This window comes from Montipora foliosa, chromosome 2 (genome assembly GCF_036669935.1).
Source record: "Montipora foliosa isolate CH-2021 chromosome 2, ASM3666993v2, whole genome shotgun sequence".
Lineage (NCBI taxonomy): Eukaryota > Metazoa > Cnidaria > Anthozoa > Scleractinia > Acroporidae > Montipora > Montipora foliosa.
In genome coordinates, this window is record NC_090870.1 from 612,885 (window position 1) to 624,195 (window position 11,311).

Sequence of the window (11,311 nt, forward strand, 5' to 3'; positions counted from 1 at the left end):
TGGCGTAAGCAAAAATAAACACAGAAGTTTTTACAACCCAAAGTACACGAGCGGCGTCTACATCTGCGGCACTGCAGGGTAGCCCACTGGAAAATTTGGACCATTTACAGACTTCATAAAATGTCTGTAAATAATAAATTTACAGACTTTAACACTTAACCCCATAAATATAAAATCTTTGTAAATTTATTTTACAGATATTTTACAGAGTTTTGTTGAGTAAAGCTCTATAAAATGTCTGTAAAATGTTTATAAATTATTGGAGCTACAACAAGAGGAAATACTTGAAATTTACAGACTTTATAAAATCTTGCAAAAATGTCTATAAATCGAAAATTTACAAAGATTTTACGCCGTTTGGTCATGTCTCATAAAATGTCTGTAAATTGCGCTCTATCATCATGCGTGTCCTGTCTAAGTTACCAAATGGTTTTGGATCTGTATGCCCTGTTCACGATGATTTTGATTGTCGAATATTTATTACCTAATTAAATTATGTGGGAAACTGTTGAATTAGCCCTGCATGTTGCATTGAGTTCGGTTTATCAAAAGTTCGCCGGTTGCAACCTCTAAAATGCCTATCGGTATGTGTTTTAATAGTTCGACTTGGATCAAGTCTTAGGCCCTGTTGATATGGAGAAAAGTTGTCCTCGGAAGATGGTCACCCTCCCAGCCGGGTCTTTAGCTAGCGTTTGTGTGAGAAAAGAACTAACCTTTTTCCCTGAGTCAAGAGCTGCCCGGCTCAGTTTCGATCATCAGGAGACTGGGAAGATAGTACTCGTGCATTCTCTCATCATCTTGCCTCGACCAAGTTGACTCCACTGAGCGAGCCAAAGTGTTAACATGGAAGAAAGTTGGCCTGGCCAGGAGGGCGACCCTACCGTTGACAAAGGGTGACCCGGCTAGGTGGGTTTCCCTTCTAGCCGAGCCATTTTTTTTCCTCATGTAAACAGTTTACTTAAACCGCATTTTATAGGGAAATGTAGGAAAAGTTGGCCGGTCCAGGGTAACTCCGGTAAACGAGTGACCCTTCTTCCCGGGACAATTTTTCTCCATATAAACGGGTACTTAGGGCCTCACAAGATTAGACCGTTTTAGTTGTTTACAACAATTGCAAAGGCCATAAAATCTATGTAAATTGACACAACCTGGCCATAAAATATTTTTTTTGCGTAAATTTCGTGTAAATTGCTGGGATGAATCATGCAAATAACATGTAAATCAAGGCCTTTGTGATATAGGAGTCCCAGCACAGAATGAGATTGAGAAAGTAATGTAGGCTAGTAAGCAGACTTTACCATGCTCCTTGAAAAAAGAAAAAAAAATAGCATTGGTGTTTAGCTGCCCAAATTAATCGTGCGGGTTTCAGTCAATTAACGTGGGTGCTTTCATAGCCCGTAGCTGCAGGTGAGAATTACTTCTTATGAAACAATGATCGAAAATCCGGCAGCCATATTTGTTATTTAAGTGATTAGTATCCAGTCTCTTGAGAAAAACAGAAAAGGAAATCTCAAAAGGAACACACTTTCCCCCGTTCCATATTTTGATGGAGGAAATTTGCTCTGCATCTTTAAAGCAGAAAATTCTCCCCGGTTTTTCTACCCAAAATGAAAGCGCCCCAGGAATCAATCGCACTGGGCTCACAACGGGTTGTGATTGGAGAAGGATTGTGGACATTTCACAATAATTACATGATGCACCAACTTTATCCGCCATTATGAATTGCCCCGCCGCAAGGACTCTGGGAACAAGATCGGTTTAAATTATCGGTTTGTTTTTCGCGCGGGCGATCAATGCATATGCTCTTCCTCTCTTTTTTCCTTGTTGGACGACCAAAATTGGATCTTTGCGATTCCTTAACATTTTTTTCGGATGAAATGGCACGCATTCCACCAAATAAAGCCAGTAAACATCGACGGAATCCGGAAGAAAGGGCAACGACAATTCAGGTCAGATAATCAGCATTCGCCAGAAAGATACACGCCAGTGACATGATTCAACCTCAGACAGTCTCCGAAAGGGTTAATCGGTGAAGACTTCATGGCATGAAATAGAGACCTTCTTCAAAACGTAAAGAGGGTTCTACGAACGTTTGGAACAAAGGGTGGCCTGGCCGAACAGCTACATTGAGCGAATGGGCGGGAAGATTCAAAAGATCCGAAAAGCAAAAGACTGCCGGAGGAGTTTTCGGTAAGTCGTCATCTTACTTACAAACCTGATTTAAGTTTAAATGGCTTAAAATTTTAAAGTTTTGTTCCCTTGTTCCCCGCCCAATTTACTTTCAAACTTGTACCCAGCTTTTTGCTCCCTAAAATTGTTTATGTCGCCTTGTTACACCTTGCCTTGACATTTTGTCATTTTTCCTCTGTTCCCCGGTTCAAAATAGCCATCTTCCCTCGTTTCCCAAAACGCCAAGGAGGGCCTCAGCACAGTCATTACTTTTGCAGACCTACTCCCTTAGTAATTTCACTTTATATTGTATTAAGGCCCTTTAAGGCAATAACAGTAATAACGAATAGGAAATTACATGTAATATATGGATCTCTGTATACCCAGCCCCTTATTATTCGCCACTTGCAGATGCCTTGTTCTTCAAACGATGCCACTGGACTGTTGTTATCTGAAGGCAGAACCAATTTTGTAATAACTATTATTTTGTACTAATGAGTTCTGTCTCTCTTGGGTAGTTAGTCCAGTTTTGGACTGTTGTTATCTGAAGGCAGAACCAATGTTGTAATAATAATTATTTTGTGCTAATGAGTTCTGTCTCTCTTGGGTAGTCAGTCCAGTTTTGGACTGTTGTTATCTGAAGGCAGAACCAATTTTGTAATAACTATTATTTTGTACTAATGCGTTCTGTCTCTCTTGGGTAGTCAGTCCAGTTTTGGACTGTTGTTATCTGAAGGCAGAACCAATTTTGTACCTACAAAGCATACGTAAATTGAAAATAACTGAACTCAAAAAGCGAGTTATGCGTATTTGCCACAGTGTTGCAGAATTGTGCGAGCAAGAATTACTCTAAAATCCTCGCGAGAATTTTTGCATGCTACACGAGCTACATGTACACGGGGCAAAGTGTCTGGAAAACGTTCCCTGAATGACGTTTTGTGGATTTATGCTTCTCCATTGTGACTTAAAAGGTGTAAAAAAAAGTAACTGAATATGTCAGAAGCGGACTCTGATGCGATATCTGCGACACCTAAACTTGCGAAATGAGTTCTTGAGTTACACTTAATGATTAGCTAAGGGTGATACTGATTTCAAATCACTGTAAGCTCATTTGCATATAATTTTTTGTCTGCCTAAGCTCATCATGGTAAGATACAAGTTTCTTGCAATAATTCCTTTAGCTCTTAGCTTCATTATTCAGTTTCACCTACACAGGAACATTGCTTATGAATGGCAAAGTGATTTGTTACAACATTCTTCGAAAATGGTATTATGAAATTATATAAATTGATTGATTGACTGGTGTGACTCTTTTCCAGGGCCTTCATGTACTTCAACCACAAGATGCAGTGCTGAAGGAAATTGAGCATTGAAATTTAATTGGAGGGAATTTCCTGAGATGCAAGAAACAGACAGTGCTGATTGCAAATTGTGATGCAATTGTGAATAATAATTGATGTCTTTGTGTCAAAACTTGCGAGGGTAGACGTTTCATTGCCATTTTGGATATACCTTGTGAACATTATTAGGTCAAACTGTTTTAGCTGGGTCAAGTAAATTTGTCCCAGACATCAGGTAATTATGGAAGAGTCGAATGCTCTCACATTGAACTGGGTGAATACAAGGGAGAAATATTCACTGCAACAATCAGTGACTTCTCTGTTCATATACTGTAAGTTTTTTGACAAAAATTAAGGAAGGTTTCACTGTCCCTTGGGTGTGAGGAAATTGTCAGTCATCGTTCAGTGGCAAATACATCAAACACAAGTGATCTCTTTCTAATAAACACATCTGCATGTGGCAACAATGATTTAAAGATAATTAGTCAAAGCATACTAATTTGTAGTATTTTTCATCTGAACTGGCGGGTGGCACACCTCATACAGTTGGACGTAACTTGTAAATTCGGTCTAACTATGCAGTTAATTTGTCATAGTATACTAATTTGTAGTATTTTTCATCTGAACTGGCGGGTAGCACACCACATACAGTTGGATATAACTTGTAAATTCAGTCTAACCATGCAGTTAATTTGTCATAGTATATTAATTTGTAGTATTTTTCATCTGAACCGGCGGGTGGCGCACCTCATACAGTTCGATGTAACTTGTAAATTCGGTCTAACCATGCAGTTAATTTGTCATAGTATACTAATTTGTAGTATTTTTCATCGGAACTGGCGGGTGGCGCACCTCATACAGTTCGATGTAACTTGTAAATTCGGTCTAACCATGCAGTTAATTTGTCATAGTATACTAATTTGTAGTATTTTTCATCTGAACTGGCAGGTGGCACACCTCATACAGTTCGATGTAACTTCTAAATTCGGTCTAACCATGCAGTTAATTTGTCATAGTATACTAATTTGTAGTATTTTTCATCGGAACTGGCAAGTGGCGGACCTCATACAGTTCGATGTAACTTGTAAATTCGGTCTAACCATGCAGTTAATTTGTCATAGTATACTAATTTGTAGTATTTTTCATCGGAACTGGCGGGTGGCACACCTCATACAGTTTGACGTAACTTGTAAATTCGGTCTAACCATGCAGTTATTTTGTCATAGTATACCAATTTGTAGTATTTTTCATTGGAACTGGCAGGTGGCGCACCTCATACAGTTCGATGTAACTTGTAAATTCGGTCTAACCATGCAGTTAATTTGTCATAGTATACTAATTTGTAGTATTTTTCATCTGAACTGGCGGGTGGCACACCTCATACAGTTGGATGTAATTTGTAAATTCGGTCTAACTATGCAGTTAATTTGTCATAGTATACTAATTTGTAGTATTTTTCATCTGAACTGGCGGGTGGCACACCTCGTACAGTTCGATGTAACTTGTAAATTCGGTCTTACCATGCAGTTAATTTGTCATAGTATACTAATTTGTAGTATTTTTCATCGGATCTGGCGGGTGGCGCACCTCATACAGTTCGATGTATCTTGTAAATTCGGTCTAACCATGCAGTTAATTTGTCATAGTATACTAATTTGTAGTATTTTTCATCTGAACTGGTGGGTGGCACACCTCATACAGTTCAATGTAACTTGTAAATTCGGTCTAACCATGCAGTTAATTTGTCATAGTATACTAATTTGTAGTATTTTTCATCTGAACTGGCGGGTGGCACACCTCATAGAGTTTGATGTAACTTGAAAAGTAGGTGTACCCATGCAGGTAATCCATGTGGTTAATTTCTTTTAGTATGGTAGTATTACCCAACTGAACTGGCAGGTGAACTGTAAACCCGGAGGTAAGCTGCACCCTGACCTTACCAGCTGAAATTTACGGAAAAAAGTTTTTTGACAGAAAACAAAAGAAATCCAAAGCCTAGTCTTTAGAAGTCAAGTTCATCCACTGTTCATCAAACATTAACTCACTATTCACTAATATTGAAACGGAAAATACTTTAATGTAATTTTAGCATTTTAATGTAATGAACATCGTTTTTATCAACTTGGACATATGATTGATCTTTTTCTGGTATTTGTTGACAGGAATTTCTTAAACACAGTTTTGCCATAGATTTTTTTGCATTACAACAAGAATATGAGCGGAACGTTTGTAGCTTAGTACATGCAACTAGGCATAAAGTTGGATGCAAAGATGGAAAACTGGCCACCAGAGGCAGCCTTTTTCAGATCTTCCCGCAGATAAGCCGCGCCCATTTCTAACAACTATATTTGTAATTGGGGTAACATAAGCCAGATTTTTATACTTATTTAATAATAATGAAATCCCTTGCATATATCTTATTCCTTATTTTGATGAATTTGTATGTTATCAAATAGTGATGAGTGAATTTAGGGAATAATTTCACACATGCTTTGTCCAGAATCAAATAATTTCATAAGCCTTAAGGTAAGAAAAATTATTTGATTTTGGACAAAACACAAGTGGAATTTTATCAGCTATAAATCATGGTTGACAAATCGCAATCATAGGACGTGGGTTTTTTCGAAAGTGGACACCATTTTGGCACGGTAGAAAAAGTTGCCATGGTAACTCATGTTATTAATTGAATTATTTTATTGAACTTATTGCAAGAATTTTATTGTACACTTAGATTCTATTGAAAGTAATATAAACAAATGATTATTTTTAGATTTGAAATAAAAATTTATGCATTCACAAACTCTAGAACTTGTTCTTTTTTCTACGTAAAATCGACTAACCTTTCATCCATTTCACTTTTTATTAACATTTCCTGGCTTACGTCAGGTTTTAAATGCTATTATTTACAGAGATATTGTAAACATTTTGCTGAGATTTTGTGCACTAAAACACCAACATTTTAAAAACATTTCACATACTTTACCCCTCCAGTTTTACAGACATTTTATTGACATTTCCTGCCTTCTGTCAGATTTTAAATACTTAATTTACAGAGATATTGTGAACATTTTGCTGAGATTTTGTGCACTAAAACACCAACATTTTAAAAACATTTCACATACTTTTCCCTCCAGTTTTTTGAGGGTTTTTGTAGACATTTTATAGACATTTCATGCATTCTTCTCACTCACTTTTTACAGAGATAACACTGACATTTTATATGGATGGATTTACAGAGATTTTTTCTCGTGTAAATTTTACAGAGAAAGTAAAGAGATTTTACAGACATTTTGTACTTATCGCATAAAATCTCTGTAAATTTTTCCTTCAATTTACATAGATTTTATTGAGATTTTGTACACATTTTATGTCATCGTAAGGACGAAAATGTGTTAAATTTTACAGACTTTTTATGGAGTTACAAAATCTCTGTAAGTGTGCAAATTTACAGAGATTGTAATTTACAAAGAAAATGTGGACATTTAACAGAGATTTTACCAACTTTTTTGAAGTCTGTAAATGGTTCAAGTTTTCCAGTGGCCTGCCAGCTAAACATATCCTAACAAGGGATGGATTTATGGGTTCATGAGACAACATTTACAAGACATTACCATGTCCCAGTTCAAAGTAACGGAGCCACATAACTTGCTGAACCAGAACTTCACAGAAAAATGAACACTGAGAATTTTTAAGCAATATAGTAATTACAAATGCTTATATCACGTGTTGACTATGACATGTTCGACTAAGAATACTCTTGAGATGAAATCTTTTTCTTTTTTTGTGCCCTTACACAATACATATATCAAAATGTTTTAGTTTCCTCAGTTACGTTGCGTTTTTTCAGTCGTTGTATGTTTAATTTTCCTGATTATATGAACAGTCTGTCTGCCTCTATGAAGTGTGCTCCCTCAGCAAACAAAGAGTTCAAGGACACAGCAGTCTTGAATGTTTAATAAAGGGCTGCATGCATGATTAGGGTTGTGTCTACTCTTGTCTGATTATTCAAAAAATAAATGAACAACATTAACTTGCACCTATTTGTCAAGTTTGATTGCTGTTGTCTTGCCTGCAAAATCTCACGTGACCTCCAAAAGTGGTGACATAGAAGAATTGACTGACCTTGAAGTCGAAGTTTTACTAAGATTCTTCTAGTCACCATAACCTTTAGGGGTCAAGTGCCCACCTTCAAATGACACTACATCCTACCCTACTGTAATGAGAATATAACACAGTTTTCAATTTCACGAGGTTGTGGCTCACTTCTTCTCAAGGTGACTGCAATCTGCTTTTTAAGACTGAAGTTGCGCAGGTGCGTTGCTATTTTACTTGACCCCTAAAGGTTATGGTGACTACAAGAATCTCAATCAAACTTCGACTTCCAGGTAAGTCTCGTTTTTTTTTTTCTAATATCGCAAGGAAAACTACGGCAAATGGACCAAGGAATGTGTAAGGTACAAGTCTTGGAAAAGATGCCACAGTTTTTCAAATGCAAATACAGTGCGGAGAAAGAAAACGTTGATCTTTACCGCTGCACATTTGCACTACCGGTAACTATATAGCACTGAAAAAAGAAAGGAATGAAAACGTCGATAACGCAAATTTAAAACTGGGGGTTAGGGAAAATCAATTGTAAGGGAAATACTTAAAAGTCAAGATTAGGCGTCAATTACTGACACAGAAAAACTTTAATCAAATCATTCAGCAATAACACAAACACAACTTCGACACTTAACACTTACCTCGTTCTGTTGATTTTTTGTTTTGTTTTTGTTTTTGTTTTACCGCTTGAGTGAAAGAGGAAGCGCCGTAAAAGTGCTGTGCTTCACACATCCAAACCTTTTTGTTCAAACTTTAATATCCAAAATCTCGCCAATCAAAGCTACAGCAAATACTGAAAAAGCTTTCAGTGATAGAACTTATGTTAAACTAGTTAAATTTCTTTCAATCTTCTTTGAGCTGTATTGCTAAAGCGTTGATGTTCAATTATAAATACCACACAACAAGCTCTGCAAAGCAAAATGGCGCCACACTGTGTTTGTTCGATCTGCTTCATTATCAATTCGTTCGCGTTTGGGCAGACAGAATGCCAATATGTTTTCATTAGGTGGAACGTTTTAAATGAGGTACGACGTACAACTATCTAGGTTTAATTAATGAAACATCACTGCCATTAAAGTCCTAGTCCCGCGTAAGGCAGAAATAATAATTGCATGTTCTTTACGTAATAATTAATGGAAATTGATGGGTAAAGTACTAGTGTTAGCATCTTGTCAAAGTTTACTTCTAGCAGCTTAAATTTATCAATAAGATGTAAGTCGCCTGACGTTACGGCAAACCTAAGGTTGTAAGTGAATTTGCCAACTATCATAGGCTGTTACTTGGTGACATTCATACTAGTGACTGAGCCATTAGTATAGGTGTTGTCAGTCAAATCCGGTCTCAGGTAGAATCCACTTTTACCTAAGTTAAATAAGATATGTACAGAAATGCAGCCTATCGCAAGAGTAACGAAAATGACAAATCGGCGCAAAAAAAAAAAAAAAAGAAAACAAAAAAAAGGATCAAGGACCAAGGGATCCTCACAAATATAACAAAAATCGCGATTGTTGTTGTATATATATAGGGCCCCTTTGCAGTTCTCTCTCCAAAGATTTCTTATATTTGCGCGGAATTGTTATTTTTGGCTATTTTTTCTACTACATTTGTTATATTTATGTAGCCTGGGTAGAAAAAAAGCCTGCCGGTAAGGCCTGTTCAATTGACGAACACCTGTTATTACTTGCGCTTGATCGCATTTCCGGAAATGCAAAACGAGTCAATAAAAAGCAAATTCGTTTATTTTGTTTTGTTTGTTTGTTGTTGTTGTTGTTTGTTTTTGTTTCTTCTTCTTCTTTTTTTACCGGTAATTGCTTGGCTTTCTTTGTTGCTGACCTGTTAAAGAGACTCCAGCAGAAATAACCTTTCTCTTGTACAAATCTCCTTAGAGTTTGGCTAGTATCTAGTTCTCAAAATAATCAAAAAAGTAAAGAAAAACAAATAAACCTTTGACCTGTCTATATCTCAACATGTGAAATTCGTCAAGAATAAGCCCAATAAGATTTTGGTGCAAAGGAGCGCTACCGTTTTTCAGCCGATCGAGGAATGACTTATCCAGAATTTCCTCAGCAAAACGCACAGATCTGTTGATATTTGCCGCTTTCGACGTCTTCTAAACTGGCATCCGAAGGCGATATAGCGGCCGAAGCCCATCGAAGCAGCTTCGAATATCTGATCTTGCACAATACTTTCAGCGGGTAAACAACTATCACACATGCAGGTTTGTTCGACATGAATTCCTTCAATCCACAAACAACTGAAAGATAAGACTCTTTCCAAAGCCGGTGGAAGAACTGCCAGTAAATCTTTTCTCGAAAACAGGGTCGATATGGCTTCTTTCTGTTTCGATAAAAATATCAGCGATATTTTCAGTCCAGAAGAGATCCGAAATAGCTTCTTCGAAGGCCGAATATAAGCTTCGCAACTCTGCCGTGAAAGAACCGGAAGAAAAATATGCCTTTGATTGACAGGAGGTGATCACCGCACCAATCATAGTCCCCGTCCAAAATTTGAACGGGTTTGATGCAAATGAGGTGTCTGATAATTGGTGGAATTGTTATGCAAGGTGGAAGGTATCAAAGGAAGGAAAAAGGGGGTTTAACGAATGAGAAAATGTATACATTTTTCAAACAAAATATTGAAAAGAGGCTTAGCGCCACTTGACTGCATAAATCAATTAACAAACACATGGATGAATACTTCATACAATTTTTTTTCCTAAATTATAGGAATTTGCACGTGTACACCGGACTTTTTGAGCACATCAACCGTGTTTTCAAGAACGGTTTCTCAGGTCGCTTAGCGAGTGAAAACCGTAAATTCCGTGAAAACAGATCCTTTCCCAACGCGCTTAAAGTTAAGCGAGTTGACAAATTTCAATAGAATTCTCATTAAATTTTAGCCACCAAACCAAGCAGCCTAAGAGAGTTGCCAACGAGGAGTCGCTTGCGGCTATTCAAATCGGAAATACAACAAGCATGATGATGACGATGATGATTACTATTATTGTTATATTTACCGGGCTAAACAAGAAGCATCTTCAGTCTTCATTTCTATAACTATTATTGCTAATAATCTCAGATAGAATCTGGTTTTCATTGGTCCTGGGCAACAACCAGTTGTCTAAGGAAACCAAGAAGCGTCCTTTCCTCTCCTGCCTACATCTCCAGCACTATCCTAAGAATCCTTGCCAATCCCAACGTCAGTATAGATCTCTGAATCAGTTTAATTTATTGTGTTTACACCAATGGTCCTCAGATTTTCTTATAACCTCAGTGGTATTGTTCCCAACGCCCCTACCACTATGGGTATCACCTTTGTTCTTACTCCCCACATCTTTCGCCGGACTTCTATCGCAAGGTCTTGATATTTTTCTACTTTCTCATCTTCGTTTGCTCTCACCCTTTCATCTTCCACGATTTCCACGTCTATGATTTGGCACTTCTTCTCACTTTTATCAATGATTAATAAATCCGGTCTCCTAGCCTCGATCTCATGGTCTGTCCGTACACTAAAGTCCCACAGCATCTTGTCATCCTCATTTTCAAGTACACTGTCCGGGACGTGGTCATACCACCTCTCACTACGCTCAAACCCATATTTTTCTGCCAGGTCCCAGTGAACTGCCCTAGCTACATTGTCATGCCTCTTTTTGTATTCCTTCTGCGCCAGTTATTATTATTATTATTGTTGTTATTGTATTG